The sequence below is a fragment of the Ictidomys tridecemlineatus genome, chromosome 4, assembly GCF_052094955.1.
Source record: "Ictidomys tridecemlineatus isolate mIctTri1 chromosome 4, mIctTri1.hap1, whole genome shotgun sequence".
Classification (NCBI taxonomy): domain Eukaryota; kingdom Metazoa; phylum Chordata; class Mammalia; order Rodentia; family Sciuridae; genus Ictidomys; species Ictidomys tridecemlineatus.
In genome coordinates, this window is record NC_135480.1 from 136,584,044 (window position 1) to 136,610,355 (window position 26,312).

Below are 26,312 nucleotides of genomic sequence, written 5' to 3' on the forward strand. Positions count from 1 at the left end.
CCTAGTATGAATGTGGTAAGAGCATTCATGGGGGGAGATGGAGGCTTAGGAAATCACAATCTATTAATTTACATCTTCTACATGCACCGTATGTTTCCTGTGTGGTCACTTTGCAAAGTGGCTAGAACACAATGATGTGCAAAATTATGGAATAGGATAAGATTCTGAATTCTCCATGGGAGAGAGACACATTAATGCAAGACTACCATATCTGAGATATGTCATGCAAATGATCATATGCCAAAGTCAACCACAGGCTGGCTGGCTTTGGTTTAAGCTGAGAGCACTTGGTCCTGCTACTTCCCTTTAGAAGAAGGGATGTTAAGTAGAAATGATGCTTAAAGGTAGCAAAGAAATTGAGAAACCTTTTCTCTCACTTAAACTTGTTTGATATAACATTTCAAAGATTGTATATTTAGGGTTATATACTCTCTTGGCTGAGATGCTTTGAAGCTATAAAGGTGTGAGTTATAATAATTTGCCTTCAAGTTATTCATAAAAACCTTGGCTTTCCTATCAAGTTTTGCCCCAAGAAAAACACGAGATTTTAGAGGAGGGAAAAAAAATCATATGTATGCTATTATTTGTTGCCTGAGGAATGTTTCAATTTTGTCTTGTCTTATAAAAGTAAATGAGATTTCAAAAGTCTTTATCAGGGAAACAATGGAACGATGATTGGAGAAGTGATGGGGTATTTTTTTTTTCTAAAGAAGCCTATAACTTGGAAGAATCATAGAATTTGTACCCTGGAAGGGGCCTTAAGATACTGGCATGCTATGTGTAGTATGTGATGATAGAATGTAGAGACTACAAAAAGGTCAACTGGGATTACAGAATCCAACATTCTGTATACTTTTAAATATTTTGTTTTTAACTTGGATGACTTTGATGTGAATACTGATGAAATCAAATAAGATCATTTTATATGTCTTTGAATATACTCCAAACATCATGAAAGAAATCTGTAATAAGAGAATTTGATTTGTCATAAATTTTTTGTAAACCCTGTTCTAAGACTCCACTTTTTTTTTCTTTTTTTTTCCTCTTTCTCCCTGCCCCACTTTATTCCTAACTGCAAGGGCAACCAACCAGACATTTGATCCCCAAACAAGTATGACTTTCTCAAGAGGTACACTTAATTAAATGAGGATTTAACAGGAGCATTGGTTTGTGACTTTTCTTTCTGAACTACGTAGAAAAAAAGAAAGCTGAAACCTATGATAATGTGACATTTAAGTTGCAAATTTCAAATTGAAAAAAATTAGGAAATGCAAAAGTTATGGTTGTCATGGTAATCCTAGCTAAGTCACAGTGTACTTCCTGAGGATCATTTACATTACAGTCTTTTATATTACGCATTATATCATATACTTTAATGGTACCTGGTACACAATGGTTACTAAGGCAGGCATTTATAAACGCTTCTTCAGTGGTTACACTGTGCACAACCCGACAGTTGGAATGGAAAATCTAAGAGCCATCGCTGCCCTTGAGGAATTCCTGGCTGTGGAGGAGATTCGCAATGAACTAACTTTAAGAAGGGCAGTCTCCCTTAAGTGCCCCAATAGCAGGACAAGAAAAACGCGAGTTTTTAGAGGAGGGAGCTGGGAGCTCAGAGAGGGGAAGAAAGCAGTTCCGAGGAGTGGCAGGAAGTAGCATTTAAGGGGAGGGTTATATTAGAATCCGATCAGTTGGATTCAAATCCCAGTGGCTTTCTCTCCTTGGACAATTTATTCATCCTCCCTTGCCTCAGTTCTAAAGGGGGAGATGATAGTAATAGTTTTTAGTCCTGAGAGGTAATGAGTCCTAACCAAGTTAATATTTGTGAAGTGCCAAAAGTAGTGCCTGGCACATACTAATAGTAAGAACTAGAATTAAGGATGATTAAGATTATAGCATTCAGCTTCTACACACAATTAAAAAAAAAACGAATAAAGGGAAAAAATGAGGAATGAAGGGATGTGGGCCTGTTGAATTGTAGAGAACCAAGTACAGAAACCTAGGACCAAGGTTAAGGATAGAAACACAGAAAGTTTGTGGTCAGTGAGTAGTGGTGGACAAAAGGCTGCCTGAAAATCATGTATGTGTGTGCATATGTATGTGTATGTGTGATGGTGTGTGTGTGTGTGTGCGTGTGTGTGTGGTGTGCTGTGTGTGGGAGGGAGCCTTTCCAACTACACATACAACTAGCATGGTAGAAGTTAGAGAATTTGAGTTAATCAGAACTCAAGATAGGCAGTCATGATAGAGGAATGAACAAAAACACAACTAACTGAATTTAAAAAAAGAAAGTATTTCAAAACATCAAACACTTTCAAGCATGAGCCACTGCATAAGGCAGGGAAAAGAAGTTCAGGATTAAGTCCAGGGTTTTTGGTATAGGATTCTGGCATAGCCTTTGACTGTGAATGGAGACACTGGGTGGTAAAGAAAAGCTGAAAAAGTGTGAAAAAAATACATACCTGGGAAGACCTCAAGACATTTGGTTCCAGATGCCCTCAAGAGGAAGATGGGGATTAGAGAAAGGAAAGGAGAGAAGCCAGAAAACAGAGACAGATTTCTATCCGGTCTGTGACAGGAGAAGTCTCGGGAAGCATACACCAGGGTGGCTCTTGAAGTGCAGAAAAAAATGGATTACCTACAAGGTTATCTTCAGTGAGTCATTAGGAGGATAGCTTTTCCTCAATCCCAGAGAATTCCAGAACAAATCAAAATAACTGGGAAAAAAATCTTCTTGTCAAAACTTAAAACAACAACAAAAAACAACCCAGGATAGAACTAGAACTCAGATAATTATTAAAACTAAATGATACTGAAAATATTGCTTATAAACAATTTGAGGGATAGTAAAGTGGAAATTAGAAAGAAATGTATACTTTTCAGTGATTATATTAAAAACAAGAAAGACTGAAGATTAATGAGCCAAGCATTTGACTTAGGAAGTGAAAAGAACAACAAAACCAACACTGAAAAGCGGAATAGAGAAGATAGTAAGTGGAAGATCACAAATTAATGAAGTAGAGAGGACAGATGGCAGAAAGAGCTTTGGCAAAGTTACTAGATTTTTGAAAAAGTGCAGTAAGATGGACTAGTGAGTATAGCCAAGAACAAAAGGGGAGTGCAAAATAAAAATGATAAAAATGCCAAAAAGGGTCACAAATACATGGGGGGAACAGAGCTTTGTAAAATTAGGACATAATATTTTAAACAGTTTTATGGAAATTTAGTTTTAAAATTTGGCCTAATGAATAAACTATTGGAAAACTCAGCTTCCAAAAAGGGTCAAAAAGAAATGCAAGACACAAATGTTGATTTAATAATTTAAAGAGCAGAATAACCAACTTAAAATCTTCTGAGAGAGTTATTCTGGCAAGTTCTAATAACCATTGTTGGGTCAAATAATTCTAAACATACGTAATTGCTTCCAGAGAAAGAAAAAGGGGGGAATTCCCTCATTTTGAGGTTACCGTAATCTTGTTGTGATGTCCAGCTACAAGGATAATACCAAAAAATAAATAAATAAATAAATAAAATTACAGACCAATCACGCTCATGAATGTAAATGAAATCAAAATACTAACATACGAAACCCAGAGATACTAAGAAGTGAAAAAAATGCATAACTCAGGTGGCTTCACATCAGGAATAAATGGTTGACTCAACGTTAGAAAAATTATATGATTCACCACATTCGCAGATTAAAGGAGAAAAACCATCTGAGCATCCTAATTGTACCATTTGCTAAAATTCATCTAGAAAACTAGGAGCAAAGGGGAACTTCCTAAGTTGAAAATGAGAAAGTATGATTAACTCGCATCAAAGATAGTGCTAGATGACAAACAGTTATAATAATACACTGTAAAGTTAGAAATGCAGGGAAGATGGCCACTATTGTTGCCTCTAGTCAATGTGAGCACAACAAAGAGGGAAAAAGAAAGGAAGGAAGGAAGGAAGGAAGGAAGGAAGGAAGGAAGGAAGGAAGGAAACAAATTCATAAGATTTCAAAAGGAAAAAAACCGAAACAAAACAATAAAACTGTAATTAAGTCAAGATGGTACAATTGTTTACTAGAAAACCCAAACAGACTAATTGGTAGAATCAACAAAGGAGTTTGTTAAGCTTGATCAAAAGATCTATGTGTGAAACCAACGACTTTGCTATGTATCTTTCACAAAGAGATTAGGGACTTAGAAAATGAACAAAATTGTCAAGAGTTGTAATGTTGTGAACAACCAATAAAAAAAATTAAAAAAATTTGTAATGTTGTGAACAACCAATAAAAAAAATTAAAAAAAAAGAAAATGAACAAAATTGTAAGATACTTAGGAATAAATCTAATTAAAATATTTCTAATAACTGAAAGATAAATTTAAAACTTTATTAAATTATGTTTTAAAGTTTTTAAATTGAGAGAAATATCATATTTATCATAGTACGACTCAATTATCTCAACCTTAATATAAAGATTCAATGCAACTATAATCAAATTTAAAAGTTTTCCTGGAACAGGCAGCATGATTTTGTGGTTTATGAAATCATATAGGGTCAAGAATTGGCAAGACAATTTTGAAGAAGCAGAGGTAGTCCTACCACATTATAAAGATTTTTGTTACAAATTTATGGTAGTTAATACAATGTCATATTGGTTCAAGAATACACTAGTAGAAACAGATTTAGAATTACATATAACCTTACAATACGATAAAGCTGGTGTTGTAAAATAATGGGTTAAAATAATTATTCAATAAACTATACTGAGAAAATTGGTCATCACTAATGAGAACTACAGAATGAACAAAAAATTTAATCTTTAATTCACCACATATCTAAATATTAATTCTAGATGAGTAGAGGATTTTAATGTGAAAATAAAAAATTTAAAGCATATTATCAGAGAAGCAAACATATAAACATTTTGTGACCTTGATGTAGAGAAGAATTTCTTGTACATTTCCAAAATGGAATCCACAAGTTAAAATATTGATAAATTAAATTACATTTAGATTAAGATCTATTTTTGATTAAAAAATACCATAAAGAAAAAAAGATCATAAATGAGGATAACATATTTCTATACACATATCAAATAAAATTTATTTCCATAAAATGTAAGGCTACAGTTAAAATTAATAAATTCAAACAATGCAATGGAAAAATAAAGTTTGTGTGTTGTGTGTAGATATATAAGCAGAAGCCAAAGCATTAATGCAAATAAATGTACAAAGTATCACTAGTATTCAAATGTGTAAAACTTAAGATTATAATATGATACTATTTCACACCCACTATATTGGTAAGACTCAAGTCTGGCAATACCCAGGGTTGGGAAGAAAGATGAACAATTATATAAACACCATTTGGGTATTACGATATTACGCAGTGAAATGGAAGATTCACATGCCCTATAACTAGTAAATGTGGTTATTTATACCCTTAATAGCTCTTGCATTTTTATTTTAGAATTCTTTTTTTCATTTTAGTATTTTTAACAGAGCATTCATAATAAACAACATAACTGGATACAAACTGAATATTCATTAAAATTGAACATATAAAGTTTAGTACAGCCTACAATGGAACACCATATATTAGAAAGAATGAAACGGGATCTTTCAGAATGACAGATAAAGACCTTGGTTGGCCCTCTCCTTAGTAAGATAACAATTTAACCAGTGAAAATTATAAAATATGAAAATTTAAAGTCCATGAAAATTGTATTTATAGCTATAGAAAACGAGGAAATGTTCATCTAAAAAAAACCAATGTCATTTCATTCAGTAAGAATATAGTAATGTACAAAAAAGAGCATAAACCATTACAAAATGGGATTTATTCCAGGATGTTCTGGTTTGGATGTGAGGTGTCTTCCAAAAGCTCATGTCTGAGACAATTGAGGGAGGGTTCAGAGGGGAGATGATGGGCTGCAAGAGCCTTAACCGAATCAGTGAATTAATCCCCTTATTGGATTAACTGAGTGGTAACTAGGAGTGGGTGGGTGTGGCTGGAGGAGGTGGGGTACTGGGGGTGTGGTTTGGGTATACATTTTGTATCTGGCAAGTGGAGTCTCTCTCTCTGTTGTCTGATATCATTTGAGCCACTTCCCTCTGCCATACTCTTCCACGGTGATATTCTGCCTCAGCTTGAGCCCTGAGGAATGGAACCTACTCTCTATGGACTGAGACCTCTAACACTGTGAGCCCTCAAATAAACTTTTCCTCTTCTGCAGTGGTTCTGGTCGTATCTTTTAGTCACAGCAGCAAAAAAGCTGACTAAAACACAGGAATGTAATGTTGATTCAACACAAAAAAATCAATTAATGTAATATAACATTAGAGTAAAAGATAAGAACCACAGATGCAGAAAAAACTTTTGAAAACATTCTAAACTAAGTGTATAAAGGAACTTCTCAACGTGATAAGAATCATGAAGATCACATGTGAAAAATGCAGAACTAGTGTTATATTTAATGATAAAAATGGAATTTTTTTTCTCCCTAAGATTAGAAACAAGACAAGGATTTTCTTTCTTGCCATTTTTATTTAATATTTTATTAGACGCTGTAGCAAAACAGACAAGTAAAAGAAAGAAAGCTTCGAATCAGAGGAAAAAATAAAACTCTTTATTTGTAGAAGACATGATTATTTTCCATTTAAAAGATACTGTGGAATACATGAGTAACAATTAGAACAAATAATCAAGCTAAATATGATTCCAGAATACTGAAGTAATAAACAAAAATAAACTGTATTTATATACACAAGCAATGAACAATCTGAAAATGAAATTAAGAAAACAATTCCATTTACAATACTGTCAAAGATAATAAAATATTTTACAATATACTTAACAAAACATTGCAAGAATTGGGTTTTGAAATCCTGTGTAATGAAACCTCCATAAAAACCCAGAAGTACCGAGGCCAGAGAGCTTCCAGTTGACTGTCTATGTGGAGGCTCTTGGAAGGAGGTCCCTGCAAGACTCATGCTCCTTCCCATATGCTCCTTGCCCTATGCCTCTATATTCTCTGTAATGTACTTCATAAAAAGCTGGTAAATGGAAGTAAACTGCTTTCCTGACTTCTATTATCTGCTGCTATAGCAAATTATTTGAATATGAGGTGGTGGGTCATGGGAATTCTGATTTATAGTCATTGGTCAGAAGCCCTGGAAGACAGCCTGGGATGTATGATTGGCGTCAGAAGTGGGGGGCAGGCTGTGGGACTGATTCTTTAATGGGATCTGATGCTATCTCCAGATAGACAATAGCAGAATTGAACTGAACTGGAGGACACCCAGCTGTTGTTTGCTGCAAAAGGGAATTGATTGGTTGCTGGTGGGGAGAAACCCCCAGATGTATTTTGGTGACCAGATTCACAGAAATATTCTGTGTTGATTATTCATGAGAGTCGAATAGGGGAAAAAAAAGACCTTTATTAGTTCCTCTTACTACTATTAATTATAAAGATAAGAGCTATATCTAATATCTATATAGATGTTTTATATCAATAATATTTATACATAGTATTATATAGATAATTTTTGTGTATGCCTTCTTTTTAAAATTTTTTTCTTTTTATTGATTTTATTTTTCATATCTTTGTATATAAAGTATGTTCACACCAATTCATACCTTTATACATGTACTTTTATTTTTTCCGCATTACAATTCTTATTACACATATATACCACTGTTTTTCATATCTCTGTATTTGGATAATGATGTTCATCACATTCCACCATCCTTGTTAATCCCCTGCCCTCTCTCTTTCCCTCCCACACCTCTTCCCTATCTAGAATTCATCTAATACTCCCATACTCCCCCTCCCTACCCAACTATGAGTCAGCCTCCTTATATCAGAGAAAACATTAGGCATTTGTTTTTTTGGGATTGGCTAACCTCACTTAGCATTATCTTCTCCAACTCCATCCATTTACCTGCAAATGCCATGATTTTATTCTCTTTTATTGCTGAGTAAAATTCCATTGTGTATATACGCCACTTTTTGGTGAGGATGTGGGGAAAAAGATACACTCATACATGGCTGGTGGGACTGTAAATTGGTGCAGCCAATATGGAAAGCAGTATGGAGGTTCCTTAGAAAAGTTGAAATGGAACCACCATTTGACCCAGCTATCCCTCTCCTCGGTCTATACTCAAAGGAGTTAAAAACAGCATACCACTGGGACACAGCCACATCAATGTTTACAGCAGCACAGTTCACAATAGCTAAACTGTGGAGCCAAACTATATGCCCTTCAGTGGATGAATGGATAAAAAAATGTGGCATGTATCTGTCTTTTAATCTCTATCTATATTTAAGATCCACATCTTGCATTTTGGTTTTAAGATATAGAAAATGATAGTGAAATTATTTTTATACATTATATCTTCTCTTTAAAACACATTTAAAATACTATTAAGACATTTTAAAATTCGAATACTGTCCAGCCCTTTTACAATCTGACTTTCCAATATTTGTCACATTGGTGTTAGTTGGATGGAATGCTTCTTGAGTTTTTTTCTGAGCTAAGTATGTAAGTAGTCAATTTTCTGGGCTCTTTTATATCTGAGAATGTCTTTGTGTTGCCCTTATATAAAAATAGTATTTTTCTATTATAAAATTACTGGGCCATACCATTTCTCCCAGAACTCCAGGTGTTGTTTCATTATTTCTTGGAATTTAATATTATAGAAAAGAGTTTGGAGCAAATTGATTTTTATTTCTTTGTTAGAAATGTCGTTTTTTATTCAGCTTGAATACCACTAAGGTATTTTGTTTCTATCCTGACTTCAAAAAATTTTTCCAGTCAGTATCCAGAAATAAGTCCCTTAATTAGTTTTGCCTGTAGTGACCTTACTCGATACAAAGCTCTTCCCTCAACACAGAAAAATTTTTTTTCCTGAAATTGCATTCATTCACGACTCTAGCCTTTCATTTTCTATAAGTTCTTTCAACTCTTTTCTTCTTTTTCATTTCTTCACAGAAAAGTTCTCAAGTTTTGCTCCTACAGGATCAGAGCTGATCTTTACTCAATCAATAGTGTGTTTTTTACTCTGACACTTTTAAAGTTTTGATTGTGTAAATAACACCTTTAATAAGTATATGCATGGCTGAGCTTGATAAAATGAATGCTCATAATGAAACCTCCCCCTAAGAACTGTGGAAGGTACTTCTTACCAGAATTAGCATGACCTTGGACTTTTTGTTTCTCATCCCTCTGATTCTTTTACAAGAACTCTTTTATTTTATAATAAAATATGAGAATTACAGAAAAAATTGTGGAGATATTACAGGGAGTTCCCATATAGTCCTTGCTATTTTAGTTAGCATGCAGTAATTTGGATTCTTTTTTGATTGTTTGAATCTAATCTGTCTCATTTTTACCTAGTTTTCTTGGGACTATAATAGAGTCCAGCTGCTCATATTTTATAGACGATACTAGACAGTTTGCTGAAATTTTCATGCGTGTCCCTCAAGTAATCTTTTTTCAAGTGTTTTTCTTTTGAGCCCTCGGGATGGTGATTTTTCCTCTTGTGTGGGCAGCAGTTTTTAATAAGACTAGTGTTAGTGTCCTAACTTTGCCCCAACAAAGCAGAGCCAACGGAGTGGCTAACAGAGTAGAAATATATTCTCTCATGGTTCTCATGGGTGGAACTCCAAAATCAAGATGCGAGGCTTCTAAGGATGACCTTTCCTTCTCTCCTGCTGATTCTGATAGCGCAGATACTCCTTGGCTGGTGGTTACATAGGTGACTCCCAGTTTCTGCTCCATCTTCCTCGGTTTCTGTCTTCATGTGGCATTCTGCTGTGTTTGTGTTCCAATTTCTCTCTTCTTAGAAAGATGCCAGTCAGATTAAGGGCCCACCCTCCTCTAGCATGGCCCCATTTCAAATGAACCAATCACATCTGCAACAACCTTGTTTCCAAATAGGTTCGCATTCACAGATGAATTCCCTGTCATATTTTATTCCCGGTTCTCTTCTTTTCTTCTTCTCTTTGCCTTTTTCTTCATTTTTCTCCGGAGCTGCTTCCATACTGAGGAGATCTGTATTATCACTCATGTCCATACTCTGATCCTTTGTTTTCTGGGATTTTCAGTATCTCCTTAGTTGTTTGATGATAGGAATTGGGAAGGAAGGGTGGGGAAGGACTGCTTAGAGGGGGGCAATGAATATTGGCTTAGTGGTCTTGGTGATTTAAAATCAGAGGAAGGGGAGGGAAGCTGGGGTGACTGGCGAGTGGGAGCCCCACCAGCTGTGCAAATTTAGCTCAAGTTCTGATGTTGAGTGTTTCTTCAGTCTTAGAATACAGTGTTGTTGATGATGCTTGTCTTCATTCTTTATCTTGTATCTTTATGATAATTTAAATATTTACTAGAAAGTTGAATGTGTGGCCAAGGAAATAACATTAGAGACAGTTTTCTTGTAAATCTTTCTCTTTAGAGCTTATACTTTTCATTTTAATATTGTTGGCAACTAGAGAACTAAGACTGTTTAATTTTAAGCATATAATTTTCAATTTGGGAAACTACATAGCTCTGTAATAGTGCCCTGTAACAAATTACCGCAAACTAGGTGGTTTAAAACAACAGAAATCTATTCTCCCACAGTCTGGAGATCAGAAGTCTGGAATCAGTATCCCTTGGCTAAAATCAAGGTGTTATTAGGGCTCAGGCTCTGCACCCTCTGCAGGATGGAGGTGTAGGGTGGAGTGGGGGGTGAGGAATGAGTTCCTTGCCTCTTCCAGTGCCTGGTGACTGCTCACATTCTCTGCCTTGTGGCCACATGTCAATATTATCTTCCCATCTCCCATTCTATATAAGTAAAATCTTCCTCTGCTTCCCCCTTAAAAAACACCTGTGATTGCATTTAGTATCTGATAAATCTCCTCATCTCAAGATCCTTTACTATACCTCAAAGTCCTTTCCCTGTATAAGTAAAAATTGAAGGTTCTAGGCATTAGAACTTCATATCGTTGAGGGATGCTTATTCTGCTGACCTCAGGCACCATCTACAATGAGCCAGCAATTGCACACACACAAATACACACGCACACTCACACACTTCTTTTTTTCCCACCCAAAGTCATGCAAATCAGAGTTCATTGAAGCATGAACTATAGCAGTCAGAAACTAGAACATCTCCAAATCCATCAACAGTAGAGTGGATGAATAAGCTCTGATGTGGTTATACAATGGAATACTTTACAGCAATGAGAATGAAAGTACTCTGACTACACACAGCAACATGGATGAATCTCACACATGTAATGAGACTGAAAGAAGACAGATTCAGAAGAGTGATCCCTTTAAGAGTCCACTTGTGTAATAGTAAAAGCTGGCAAAAAGAACCTGTGGTGTCAAAAGTCGGAATCATGGTTTCCTCAGAGGGCACTGGCCAGAAGAGGGTTCAGGAGGGTTTGGAGGTACTGGTAAGATTTCTTTGGCCTGGATACTGGTTCCTCAGGTAATTTCACGTGGTAAGAATTTACAGAATCTCTCATTTATGTATATTACAAACAAAAGAGTAATTGGGTAAAAGAGAAAACTAACAGGTCTCTCAGGATCAAGCAGAATTTTCAAGGCCAGTGACCAACCGTCTGGAGCCAGAGGAGGAAGATGTCAGCCAGACTTTAGGTCAAAATCAGTGCTTCAGGAGTTAGAGAGTACCAGAGCCTAAGAACAGATGGATGAAGCAGATAATATTTAAAGAAGTAGCAGATCTTCTCAAATTCTTCACAAAAACACAGAATAAATGAACCAGTTGGGATAGATGGACCAAGAGAAAAAGCAGACAGGAAGTGTGCAGGCAGGAAGTTGGGTTGGTTAAGACAAAAACTATTAAGGATTATGCTGTCGGATATGATGCCAATTGCCACCTGTGGTTATTGGTTACTTGAAATGCAGGCAGTCCAATACGAGATTCCTGTATTCAGATTCCAAAGATATAAAAAAGAATAATATCTTTTTATATTGATTTCATGTTGAAATGACAATTTTTGACATATTAGATAAGATATATATGTATTATATAAAATAATATAAGTATAAAATTAAAGCAAATTACATAAAGGTGACCACTAGAACAATTAAAAAGATTCTATATGTCTAGCATCTGTGATTTGCTTTTTTTTTTCTGTCAGGCAACATTGATCTAGACCTTGGTATATGTAATAGACAGTTGTTAGGTATGTGAGTTATTCTTTCTTCCTCTTCTGGCTAATGTAGGACTTGGACGAGGACCTGATTTGGTTTAGCTCTGAAATGGAAAGATTAAAGAGACTGAAGTTGGTAAGTGAACAAGAGAACTGTTAATTCAGAGAGAATTTTAATATTTGTTTTTTAGTTATCAGCGCACACAGTATCTTTGTTTGTAGGTGGTGCTGAGGATCGAACCCGGGCCACACACATGCCAGGCGAGCGTGCTACCGCTTGAGCCACAACCCCAGCCCAGACTCTTTATATTCATGGGAAACCTAACAGTTCAAGCCTGTGTGTTCAAAACTAAGGTATCAGTGTGAAGTTGCGGTTATATAAGCTCTTAACAAATAAATCCAGGGTACAGATTATTATAAGCATCTTTTTGGGAGAAGATAGTGAAATAAAGTGGGCAGAGAATAGTCATTGAAATCAAATATTCTCTAATTGCAGCAGAGGCTCTGTACTTGCAGGCTGGGTATACTTCAGGGACATCATTTCTCTGGATCTCATTTTCACAGCTGTATAATAGGCTTATTAATCTCTACCTAGTAGAGTAGGTGTTAAGTTTAAAATAATGCATAAAGCGTATAGCATGTAAATGACTGTCCAAACGTGGTAGTTATTTTCATTCTTGAGTTCATTCATTGAAAAGTCTACATAAATAAAATACAAAAAAAGGGCTAGGGATATGCCCCAGTGGTTAAGTGCCCCTGGGTTCAATCCTTAGTACCAAAAAAAAAAAAAAAAGTCTACAGAAAACACAATAAACATTTTGTAGGCCTTTATCAGAAAAATTGTAAAGGTTCTTCTTTTGTACATTTTTGGGATACTGTACGGCTGTCTTATGCCATTCCAAACATTTGGTTTCCCTAGAAAATAAGCTCAGACACATATAGCCAGGCCACAGGACATCTCCCTTTTCACCTTGGGTACTCTTAGCTTTAAGGAATTAGTGCCTGGATCACAAAGAACTACTCTGCATACAAACCTGCCATAATGACAGCTCCTGCCTTCTAGTCCCAGATGCGAATGGACCACTTCATCAATCATCCTCGCAGCCACCCATCAGTCTGTCATTGTGGTATCAGAGATATGTTTTGGCAGGCTCACTGCAGGATACACGTAATCAGGAGAGACGCCACACTTAACTGTGATTGATGCCAGTCTTTTGAAAATTTCTCCTGCCAGACCCTTCCATCATTCTGCAGCACTGTTTTCCTGAGTGCTAAATAATTTCTCTGAATTATCACAGTCACTTTATAGACTGACTTGCAGAGATGTCTTTTGTCACAGCTGCCTTTGGAAGGGTTTTAATCTTGTATGTTCCTTTTTAAACTTTTGATGTGTCTTTCCATGTTTCCATCACCCTGTCCATTCATCACAGTAGGATATATTTTTTTGAGGTAAATAAAAGGGACATTATAATCAGTCGAGCTGGGCAGATGTTTGAAATCCATTTCCAGTTCTTCATTTGGCTGGCAGCATGACTTTGAAAACATAATTATTACTATGCCTTCATATTTCTTTTTTATTAGGCATTATGAGTTTTAAGAATTTGAGATTTCAGACTGATCCAAATAACATGGCCCACTCCCTCATGATCTGGCATTTGATGCTGGCCCCGGGAACCTTCCAAATTCAGACTCACAAGAGAGGGCCTCAGTGGACCACTTTCTTTCTCCTTAACTCCAACACGAAGCCCAGATGTGGAACTGTTATGGGACTATCAGTAGATGACAGGTTTAGGTAGTCTCAGTCACCCTTCTGTTGCAAGAGGAGGCCTTTAATTGACAGCTAGAGATATGCAAAAATAAAACACTTACTTTATCCTCTTTAGGGAAGAATAAGCAGCACTTTCATGTAATAGTACCAAAAAGTCACGGAGAAAAGGGATAGCAATGTTCAAATAAATTTGAAAATATTTCCATCACCTTGAAATAAACTGGACCTATTAGCAGCCACCGTTAAGTTTTCACCCACCTCCCTTGCTGAAGTCAACCATTAATGTACTTTATATTTCTATATGCTTATCTTTTCTGGACATTTCATATAAATGAAATCATACAATATGTGTTTCTTTTTGTTGTTGGCTTCTTTCACTTAACATATAAAAGCTTATTCTGCACTGGAGCATATATCTATAATTGATTGATTTTTTTGATGTCTTTTATTGCCAAGTGATATTCCATTGTACAGATATACTGCATTTTATTTATTCATTCATCTGCTGATGACATTTGGGTTGTTTCCATTTTTTGGTTATTATAAATAATACTGCCATTAACATTTGTGTCAAAGATTTTTTATGTGTACATATGTTTTCAATTTTCTTGGGTATTCTTTTAGGCACCTAAGAGTAAATTGCTGGGTTGTACAGTCACTGGGTTGTACAGTCACTGTCTATTAACTTGGATGAAAGTCCAGACTATTTTCCAAAGCAACTGTACTATTTTAAATTTCTATTAGCAGTGTATGAAAGTTCTAATTTTTCTACATCCTTGGTAACACTTGTTATCTGTCTTTTTTTATTATAGCCATCCTAGTAGTTTTGAAGTGGTAGCTCATGGTTTTTATTAATGTATCATTAATGACTAATTATATTAAGCATCTTTTCATGTGCTTATTGGCCACTTATGTATCTTCTTTGGAGAAATGTCCACCCAGATTCTTTGATGTTTTAAGTCAAGTTATTTGTCCTTTTACTACTGAGTTATTAGAGTTACTTATATATTTTTTAGTGTAAACCACTTATCAGATATATGATATGCATTATATTTCTATTTGCCCTTTAATTCAAGTTTTAATTTTGATGAAGTCCAGTTAATCTGTTTTTTTCCTTTATTATTCATGTTTAGGTATAATAGCTAAGAAATTATTGCCTAATCCAAATCACAAAGATAATGCTTCCATTTTCCTCTATTGAACTAAATTTTTATATATGTTGTGAAGCATCCAACTTTGTTCTTTTGCATGTGAACATCAAGTTGTCCTAGGATCATTTGTTGAAAAGATCAATCTTTCCTCAAGGATTTACTTTGGCATCCCTGTCAAAATCAATTGGAGATATATATATATATAAATACTAGTCAGCCTTAAAAAAGAAAGAAATTTTCTCATTTGATTTAACATATATGAACTTGAAGGACACTATGTTAAGTGAAATAAGCTAGGCATAGGAAAAAAAAATACCACATGATCTCACTTGTATGTAGAGTGCAAAAAAAAAAATCATGCTCATAAAAGCAGAGAGTAAAATGGTAGTTACCTAAGACAGGGAACTGGGAAGCTATGGAAATATTGTTTAAATAACACAGTTTCTTTTTTTAATATCTTTATTTTATTTGTTTATTTTTATGTGGTCCTGAGGATTGAACCCAGGGCCTGTAGCGTGCTAGGAGAGCATTCTATCGCTGAGCTACAGCCCCAGCCCAACACACAGTTTCTTGAAGAAATAACTTCAAGAGATATATTATACATCATGGTGATTACCATTAATAACAACATATTTTATATTCAAAAATTGCTGAGAGATTTTGTGTTCTTATCACAAAAATAATAAACATGGGAGATAATGTGTATGTTAATTTCTACAGACTGGTGAACTTCCAAATTTATTCCTCTTACTGATTTCTAATTTCACTCTATTGGGATTGTAAAACATATTTCGTATGATTTCAATGCTTTCAAATTTACTGAGTCTTGTTTTATTACCAACCTCCACAATTATTCCACAGTTGGATTCAATTTAATCCAAGACCTTTTCCAAGGACCAATTTTGAGGCCAGTCTGAGAGGAGGACTTTTCCTATCTGTCTTTCTTTTTGGTATGCTGTGGTAAAATAGCAATTCTGTGATTTCACTTATTTTTGCTTCCACAGAGCTAGCAGTTTATTTTTAATTGCCCAGAACCACAATGTCCATTGTTTTTACGGGGGTTTTTAGGTTTAAACCTCCTCATACTCTTTTTCAAACTCACTGCAAATTCTTTGGGGGAGACCTTCAGAGATCTCTCTTCTCAGGTATTGCTTCTTCTTTTGCACAAAGCTCAGAGCTGTAGGTCCAGATTCAGGAGTAGGAATAATACTCCTGTTTTACAAGAGGGCTCTGGAATTTTAGCTTTTCTCTGGGGCATGGGAACTTCCCTATAGGTGAGATGGCCTATCATGCCACCTTAAGAGTGGAAAAGGAGAAACTTGACCTCTTTACTATGTCTGCCAGAAATCTAGCCCCTGTAACTTGGAGCTAGAGAAAATGAGAAGTGCTTGTTGCCTGCCCCTCCTCCATGAGATATTGTACCCCTTGATTGATGGAGGCAGAGACAACCCTGTCTTCTTGTCTGTAGCTATCCAGAGCAAAATTTCCATCAAGTTTGACTGGGGGAATGAAAGTGATTCAAGTGACACAAACTCTTGCTTTTTTTTTTGTACTAGGGATTGAACTCAGGGGCACTTAACCATGGAGCCACGTTCCCAGCCCTTCTTTGTATTTTATTTAGAGACAGGATGTCACTGAGTTGCTTAGGGCCTTGCCAAGTTGCTGAGGCTGGCTTTGAATTTGCGATCCTTCCTGGGCCACTGGGATTATAGAAGTGTGCCACCATGCCTCATTCTCTCTCTCTCTCTCTCTCTCTCTCTCTCTCTCTCTTTTAAAAAAAATAATATTTAGTAATTTTTCATGAATAAAAGTTTTTTAATTGGTATATCTCGTTAAGACAATTTCCAATAGTTCTAAAGGTTTTTTTTTCTTTTAATATATTTTTTTTACTAATTATAGTTGTTTTTCTAGGGACTAGGTCTATTGGGATCCTCATACCATCAGTCCAGACATGGAACCCCTTAATAGCATTTTTTTAAACTTTACATTTAAAAATGTAAAAACTATTCTCAGCTCACAGGCCATACTAGAACAGATGATGGCCTAGATTTGTCCTGCAGGCTGTAGTTTGCCAATCTGTGCTCTATAGTCATGATTCTGATTTCCACGTCATTTATGGCACCTGCCTTAAAAGTTTATACTCATACTTTACATTTGGGGTTTTACATACATTTTTGTGCTATCGGTGAAGGGTTTCATTCACCTGGATATATATTTATGCTTAAGGTTACATAATTCTGGCCCTACTGTTTACTACTGGTGATATTTACCCCTTGATGACTGGAGAGGAAGGAGGATAAGGGTAAAAAATAACTTCTTACATGCCTGTTCAGGCAAGGGTACTATTTCCTTTCCTGAAATTCTCACTGTTGCTCTAGTACAGGTCCAAAATCTCTGTAAGGATTGGTAACTTCTTCAGTAAGCCCTAGTCATTAAGGGCTAATGCTAGAAGAGTTTGCTTAGGGATGAATGGTCCCCTGAGAACTCTGCTGTCCATGTGGAGGATACCACTTCCTGCTGAGGCTGCCCCTCTCTTGTTCATACTGTGAAGTTTCCCAGCCACCTGCAGCCTTGAATCTTGTTAATGCCCCAGTTATGGAGGGCATGAAGGAAAGATGGAGTCATCTTTTATGCTTCTTGAGAACATAGCTTTGGGAGGGGTGTCCTTGCTGCCTCAGCTTTCCACGGAACCATCTCTCACACTGCCAATGGTCTTTCTGCTGCTCTGTGAGAAATCACAAGGTTGAGTGTTTAGGAAGGCACACCACCATGGAGTGAGAGCCAATTCCCCTCTTGAAGTAATTATCAAATGTTAAATGAAGTTTTTTCCTAGAGGACCTCTCCCTTATCTTCAAAGATTGGAATGGAGTGGGGGCAGTTTTGATAATTCTCCCATATCTGCTGGGAAGAGGAAAGGAGACGTTGTATTTTTTGTTTTCAGAAATTCTTTGATGATCTTAGCCCTTTCTCATGTTGACTAGTTTGTTAGTCACAATTGTGGTGGAGGGTCCACTCTGCCAAAACAAAGTCATACAGTAAGTCATGTGGGGTGCTGTCTCATTCCTAAAGCTTGAGGGACTCTGAAATTATCATGAGACACTTAGTGTCTTTTGTTATCATCTGTGGGTTTTAGTCATTTTCCAAAACAAGAAAGATAATCTTTTTCATCTGCTACATCATCCCACTGCAATGAATCAAAAACAGTAATCAATCTACTAAAAAATTTTGAGGACTGAATATATTCAAGACATATACAAAAGAGATTATTACTGTTGTCTGGTTAATCATGAAGCAACAAGAGAGAGTTTATTGTTAGCCAGATAAAATAGCACCTAAGAAAATATAATTGGATGGCAGAATTGAGCAGAACAAATCTCTCTCTAAACCATTTAGGTAAAGATTTCTTGCTGTTGAGGAAAGAAGTGGTGCCCTTGTTTCTGACTAGTTCCGGATCATTGCTGTCTCTGCCATGAATCACTTCTTATTTTGCTGCTGGTCATGGATTTCCAAGACTTCAATTCTTCCTTGAACAACAGCCACAAAATGGCCTCTGAGATGATGTGGAGAAGATGTGGGAATGGTGCAGAGGGAAACTGTTTTCTTCTCTACCAATGTGTTAAGCATGAGCACAGTTAATTTCACACTCTGCTGCCCAAACCAGGATAAACCTTTAGAAAAACCTCCTCAGAAATTTGGGTATAAAAGGAGGGAATTATACATCTCAGAGGAGCTGAAATCCATATGGTATGACTGATTGCTTACCCACAAGGAACCACCCGCTTCTCCTGGGGCCCATCTTGACCTGGACGTTCTGTGTTATTTTAGAGCTGCTTCCTGCAGGGACAGCAGACAATTGTTTTTATTCTGGTTTGACATAAAAAGCTGTAATATTAGAGGAGAGCTCTTAATGTGAGAGTGATAAGCAGGGGCTTATGGAATGAACCTGTGTGGTTCTCTTTAGCGATTTCTGTAAGAAAGAAGTTCCCCTAATCCTAATGCAAGTATGCAAGTAGATAAGCCTCCACCTTCCATAGCAGCCCCAGGGACATGGCCTGAACAGAAGTAACATTCCTTCTAGCTAGAGCCACGGTCTCCTGACTCCCTCAATCTTTGAATTTAAGGGAAGTGTCCAGCACAGGATGACTCAGTTTCTCCCTACTAAAGTGTAATTCCTAATCCTACAAATCAACTTGCAAAAGAAATACTATCTAGAGCAGGTTGCATTTATCTAATTACAACAGTAGGTCTTTAAAAATAACTTAAACTCCAAAGACCAAGAGGTTTTAATGAAATGAGTCCAAGTAAGCAGTTTTTTTCAGTTCCACATCAAGCTCTTAGCTTGACACCCTTAAAGTGCAGGGTTCTCAGGGGATCCCAAAGCCCAAGTGAGCCTCCCATGATGGCTCACTAATTCCCAAAGTGAGACTCAGGCCTGGGGAAGAGAGCTCAGTAATTCCAAGTCTGTTCTATCACACATTTTTTTTTTTCTCCAGTGGTTGGTATCTAGGGACTGTGTTGCAAAAGGAAAAGCTAATTTACTATAAAACATTTAATAAAGAAAAGAAAACAAAGAAAATCCTCTTTTAATCACATTGCATGCTCAAGTTATCATTCATGGTGTGAATTGCTAAATGGAAACCACAGACAAGAATGTCTTAAATTTTTTCTTTATGGAAACAAAAGAGAGCTATTCAATTTTTTTTTCCCCAGTAAACATCTAATCAGTGTTCTGTTCAGTATTCACCAGGCACTGGCCAAGGCATTGGTGATACAGTAAAGAAAGAGGTTTGCTCTCTGACTGCCAGCAATGCATATTGCCCTCCAGAAACCACCTGTGTAGTTTCCTTTAGTATCCAACAGAAAAAGCAAATACAAAATAAAAGGACAGGCACAATATTGTGGACTCCCAGAATCATAATAAAGACATTGATGATAGGGGTTATGATAAGATATAATGTGATAGTTGCATTTATTAATTCAGTTAAGTGATTTAAATGTACTATTGACTCTTCACAATTCTTTGGGAGAGATGCTTATCTCCTTTAATAAATTTGGAGATTGAGGCATGCAAAAGAGGGCATGGTCAACTGGATTTGGAAAAGGCAAAGAGACGTCACAGAGTAACATTATTTAAGCCCAAAGCTGGGAGGATGAATGGGATTTAGATAAATGGAGGATGGCAAAGGGAGAAAAGGAAGGAAGGCAGTCTGAGCCTAGGAAACAGCACAAGATAGAAACAAGAGGTCATAAGCAAAATTAGAGGACCAATTGTGCTGAGAATGGAGAAAGGGTGGCATTAAAATGGATAAAGAAAATGTGGGGCATATACACAATGGAATACTATTCAGCCATTAAGGCATGGAATCAGGTTGTTTTTTGACAACATGAATGGGCCTGGAGGACATCAGATCAAGGGCCATGAGTCAAGCACAGAAAGACAAGCACCACCTGATCTCATGAATAAGTGAAATCTACAAAGGCTGATCTCATTGAAGTTGAGGGTAGAGTAGTGGCCACCAAACACTGGAAAAAATAGTGGCAAAAGAAGAGAGGGTACAATGTTATTGTAAGATAGGAGGAATAAGTTCTGGTATTCTGTGGCACAGCAGAGTCGATATAACTAACCATGAATTAGGCATTATATACCTTAAGATGGTTAGGAGAGAGGAAACTGAATGTGCTCACCATAAAGAAATAATATAAGTTAAGGTGATGGACATGCAAAGTCCCCTGAGTTGATTTCTACCCAATGCAGATGTGAGTCAACCATTACACTGAACCTCAAAAATATGTACAAATATAATAAGTACAATAAAATAAAAATATTTCCAGGATTTAAAACATGGAAGGTGGTATCACATGCAGAGCAGGCTTCAACAAACACCAATTGTAGGTTAGGTGAGTGAATAGATCTCTGGGCTCTAGCCACACACTTTTACTTCTACTGGGCTTCATTAATTGATATTCTCTTTTTTACTTGTGCCAAAGGAGTTTTTATTGTAATTTTTGATCTCTTAGCCTGTTTCCTTTCCTCCTTCCCATAAACAGAAAGAGAATGCAATCACAGCTGAACAATAGTCTGGCACACCAAACAAAAGCTTGAAAGGTGAGAAAAGGAAAACATTTATCTTGTCATCACATCAGCAAAACTGAATCCAAGCTGCCACACAGCAATGGCTTGGAAACTGGGGGGAAACTAGGAGGGAACATGAAAGATAAAAAAATAAAATCTGCTCCTTTTATGAGCATCTACTTTGAGTCCCCTCTTCATTTCCACTGTCTTTCCTAACTCGGCCAACATAGCGCTAGGATTACTATTTTACACCTGAGAAAAGTTATACTCCTGAACACAAAATTCTTGCCAGAAATCATGGCAGTTAGTAATAGCAGATTCAAGTTTCCAAACACTGTCTATCTGACTCCAAATCTTGTATTTTTTCCATTATGATATGTTGGCTTCACTCAAATTAACAGTCATTCACCTGTAATAGTACATGTGAGTATTTATATATATATCTATATTACGTACAAGTATAGATGCATATATGTATATAATTATACACATATAAATTATACCTATAATGTATATATAATATGATATGAATATTTAATACTTAAAGTATTGTTTTCTGAAACCATGAGTGGGTTTTGAGTTAGCTAAGCTTTGTGATCTCATTACAAGTTTTCATATGTAAGCACTTGAGAAAGAGTAATGAGTAAAACAGATAAATTACTGGTGCTATTTACCATAATATACTGGTTTACTAAATGAGAAGTATAAAAACAATTGTAAGTACTACTCAAAATACTCAAACTATGATGGGGCTGGGGCTCAGTGGTAGATCTTTTTCCTCGCATATGTGTGGGGCACAGGGTTTGATCTTCAGCATCACATAAAAATAAATAAAATAAAGGCATTGTGTCCACCTATAACTAAAAATATATTTTTTTTAAAAATACTCAAACCATGACAGATTTGTAGTACTTTTAACCATGGTCTTAAAGTTAAAATGATTAATCTTTCTTTTTGTGTGTGTTGCTTGAAATAATAGTTTGTTTATTGTTCATGTAAAATCCAAAGAAGGGAAGGTCTGCTCTTGTGCAACAGTGATGGAGGAACTCAGGCTCCTTCCCTCTTGTAGTTCTGATGCTGGGTCTGAGGTCTTAGAGTCCTTAGTACCTGCCTAGTGATGGGGAAAGAAACACAAGGGAAAACATCCCTCTTTCCATTCTTTTTTGTGCTTTTTTCCTGTTTCTTGTTTTAAAAACTTATTATATTTGAAGCTAAGCACAGTGGTGAATGCTTGTAATCCCAGCAACTTGAGGGGCTGAAGCAGAAGGATTGCAAGTTGGATGCCAGCCTGGACAGCTTAACAAGTCCCTCAGCAAATAAATGAGACCCTCAGAAGATTAGAGGGACCCTGTCTCAAAATAAAAAGTAAAAAGGCCTAGAGATGTAGCTTAGTGGTAAAGTGCCCCTGGGTTCAATCTCCAGTAGAAGATGGTTAATCTTTCAAAACATGCAAGAAGCTGTTGAATAGAACTGGGGAAAACATCGGATGAAGGCTGAGGAGTAGCTTTCTCACTGCAGGCAGGCCTGCCTCAGACGTTCTTCCAACTCTCTGACCTTGAAAGTGTCAGTCTTCCTCCAGAATGTAATGAGTTGTCAAAATTTTATTTTCTTGAGGCAGAGAAAGCTGGAATTTTATCTAAATAGAAGCTATGCTCTCATTGTGAATTGCTGTTTGATTTAAAATTTTACTCAAAAGCATTTAGATTTGCTTTATCTTTGTAACTGAAAAAGGAATAAGAGTGCAATGCTATTGATTAAACTGTACACATAGAAATAATAGATTTGTGTTCTTTATCTGATCCTAACCATGCCTTATGTAGGTGCAGGGCTGTGTAAATTTCAAAGCACTTAGATATATTTATTTTTGCATTGGATTTGGTTAACATTCCTATAGTGTAGAGAGGGTAGGAAATGGAATCAGCATTTGATGTTATAAAAACTTGACACCCGGAGACAAGCAATATTCCTTTGCTCAGAGTTAGGGAATAGTTGGTGAGAGATAGACTTTTTGTCTCCATGATTCCTAGTCTTGTGTTTTTCTCTTGTTCTAGCGTCTTAGAAGGGGATAAGTGAAGTCACTACAGATCTCACATCCTTTTTGGGAGAGGACTCTAAAACCCCAGAGAGGAGTGTGACCTGAGGTTGATTTCCTAAAAAGTGCCAGGGGATTTTTGATCAGCAATTTTGAGATAATTCTATTTGGTGAACATCTCCGCTGAGAGCAATATATTGCACAATCAAATCTTTGGAAACTCAGGCTCATTAATTTTCAGAGTGAAATATGAAAAAAAGGATTTGGTCAGGTACTGAGTGAGGGCAGAGTGCTCCAAGTAGAGGAGATATTTTTGCAATATCCTGTAGGTGACATAGAGCCTGAATCACACAAGGAATGGATTTTTTTTTTTGCAGAGTTGAATGGCAGGTTGTAAGGGGAGAGTGGAATGAAGTGAAGCTCAAGAGATAAGCCCTGCCAGATCATTAGGATTCTGGATTGTAAGGCTTAGCGAGAGATGACCAGATTTGTGTTAGAGGCATACAACACAGGCTACTCTGAAGAGGGAGCTCATGGAAGGAGTGTGGAGAGGCAGGAATTTTCATGAGGAAGCATATTTCTAGCACAGGTATGAATGGGGTGGGTTTACTAGCAGTGAGGATGAAGACAAATGGACATATTTAGCAGAAACATCAGGGTTTGTGTAGTGATTGTATGTTGGAATTAGAGAAGGAGGCTTTATGCATAATTGAAGTTTCCATCTTGAACAATTGAGTCAATGATGGTTTCATTTCCAATTACTTGAGTACGGGACACAGAAGAAAGTTTGATTTGGAAGGCTGATGTTTTTGAGAGCTTGTGGCAACGGAGCAGAGTGTTTCATAGGGAGTTTTATGTGTGTGTCTGAATCTCTGAGCTGGTACCATACATTGAAGGGGCACACTGGAGTTCTATGCTGCAACTAAAGAGACAAGATTCACCTTCCTAAACCCTGTTGATCAATTGGAAGATGCTGCAGGAGCAGCATAGTTTTAAATCTCCCTGTGTCCCCCTGTGGAAACAAAGACTGGGATAAAGAGTCCATGATCAACATCTACAATAAAACTAGGTGACCAAGTATTTCTGTGAAACTGAAAATATTACCTGGTAGAGAAAAACCACTGGCAGGGATAAGAACTGCATGAAATGGACAGCCATAATCAGAAGTGAAGGGAAGCCGCAGGACATCTGAAATAGGGATTCAATTAAAAGCTCTAGGGACTGGCAGGTAAAAGCAGAATTTACAATGATGATGAAGACAAATAGGCACTTTCCCTCCAGGATATATAATCTAATATCGGCTACAGATAACTGAAGTTATGGCCACATTCTAGGGTGATGGTAAAGGTCTAACACTATGATATCGCAGGAATGCAGAGTCTGCTGGAAGGTTTGGAGGGGCTGGGGGAGCCAAAGACCACAAATGTTCAAAGCTCACTGCCCAATGCTCCCTCGAAAATGAAGCTCCACCTGAGGGGCAAGTGCTGGGGGTGAAATTCACACTGAGAAGCTCAGTACAGACAAAGGAAAGAAGATCTAGATAAAAATGGAATGGGAAAGAGAGCCAGGAGATTTCAGAAAGGAAAGTCTCCATATTTTTGAAAACGACACAAAACGACAGATGGAAAAACTCTAGAATGTGAAGTTAGAGAAGTTTTCTTCAAGCACATTTAGAAGTTCAGGAAAACTTATTTCATGTAAAAGTGATCAAGGGGGTGTTTCAAGGTCAAATTCCTATAATATTATTTTATAACAAGAGATAATCAAGGAATGGAAGAACATCACCATAAAGAATGAAAGAACTCCAGGAGGACAGGATACTAAAACAGATCAAGATTCCAGTGCAACAATGTGTGTGTGTATGTGTGTAGTATATGTGTGAAGCATATATATATATATATATATATATATATATATATGTATATATGTATACATATGCACACACACATACACACACATATGCGTAAAGCAAATAGAAATTAGATCACATGCAAATATATTTTATGTATTTTTTACCTTGTTAGTAATTATATTTTGAGGATAGTATTGCTATCCTTTTGTCATAACTACTCTGTGTAAATAAAGCAAATTAATCTTTTTATTATATTCACAGTCTATTATTTTGTGTCTGTTAGAATCCAAATTCTTAGTGTAAAATAAAGGACATGCAAATATAAAACAAAGGATGTTAAGTAAAATTCCTGCAGTCTTGAATTTGAATTGGAAATATTAGTATAAACTTCAGAAATAATCCTATTTCTAATTTGAAAATGATTAGAAGCAATGACTAATCCCATAGTCACAAGCATTCCTGAAGTCCAGATGTGATATTTCTTTCAAAAAGGGCAGATTCCAAGTCTGATGCAGGAAATCAACAAAATGAGCCTGGAGCATGTTATCATGCCACAGAGCAAGGAATCTGCCAAAGTCTACCCAAGTCATGACAAAGGGATTCAGGAGCCAACTAGAAAAGGCTCCTATGGCTAGAGCACCACTTGAGCGCCATAAACCTAACTGAAGTGAGATGGAAACATATCAGTATGTTTAAACCTTGAGTTCATGATACTAAAAAAGTTAATTGTTCAACTTCTGGAGCATGCCAGAAAATCCACCTGTTATTCTGAAAAACCAGTAAAGAAAAAGAAAGAAAAATACTATTGATTGCCCTGGGAAATCATCTCAGATCAAACCATTTCTAAAATGGGTACTAGGGAAAGATTGGGCAGTGCCAAGGTGATCAGATCATGTGATTCATATATTTGTGAATCTTTTTATTTTAAAACATTTCAATTATTTCCCAAAGTACATGTGATATAATAAATAAAAAAAAATATTTAAGGAACTTAGAGCAAAGGGGAAATATGAGCAAGAAAAACATGATAAAATTGGGCTAAAGTTTAACCTGCAAAATATAAATCCTGAAATCCTATATGTTTGCTGAGCTTGGAAAAACATTTTATTGTAGGCATTATAGCAAAAAAGGAAAGCAAACACTACCAGCTAACAATTGACATCTCATGTATCCATGAGACAGACAAAAGCAAAGCAAAACAAAAACACAAATGCTCCAAAGCTATTTGCATTAAAATCAAAAGGAAATTCATCCTATGGGTACCGTGGTGTGATGTGGTAAA

The 26,312-nt window shown here is 36.4% G+C and overlaps 1 pseudogene across 1 annotated transcript in view; it reads left to right on the forward strand.

Moving 5' to 3' along the window:
* The first annotated feature begins 23,664 nt into the window (after positions 1-23,664).
* Positions 23,665-26,312, forward strand: part of LOC110598024 (translation machinery-associated protein 16 pseudogene) — a 51,568-nt pseudogene continuing 48,920 nt past the window's right edge. Inside the window, exon 1 of the transcript XR_002483810.3 lies at positions 23,665-23,767. The product of XR_002483810.3 is annotated as a translation machinery-associated protein 16 pseudogene (transcript). The remainder of the gene's footprint in view (positions 23,768-26,312) is intronic.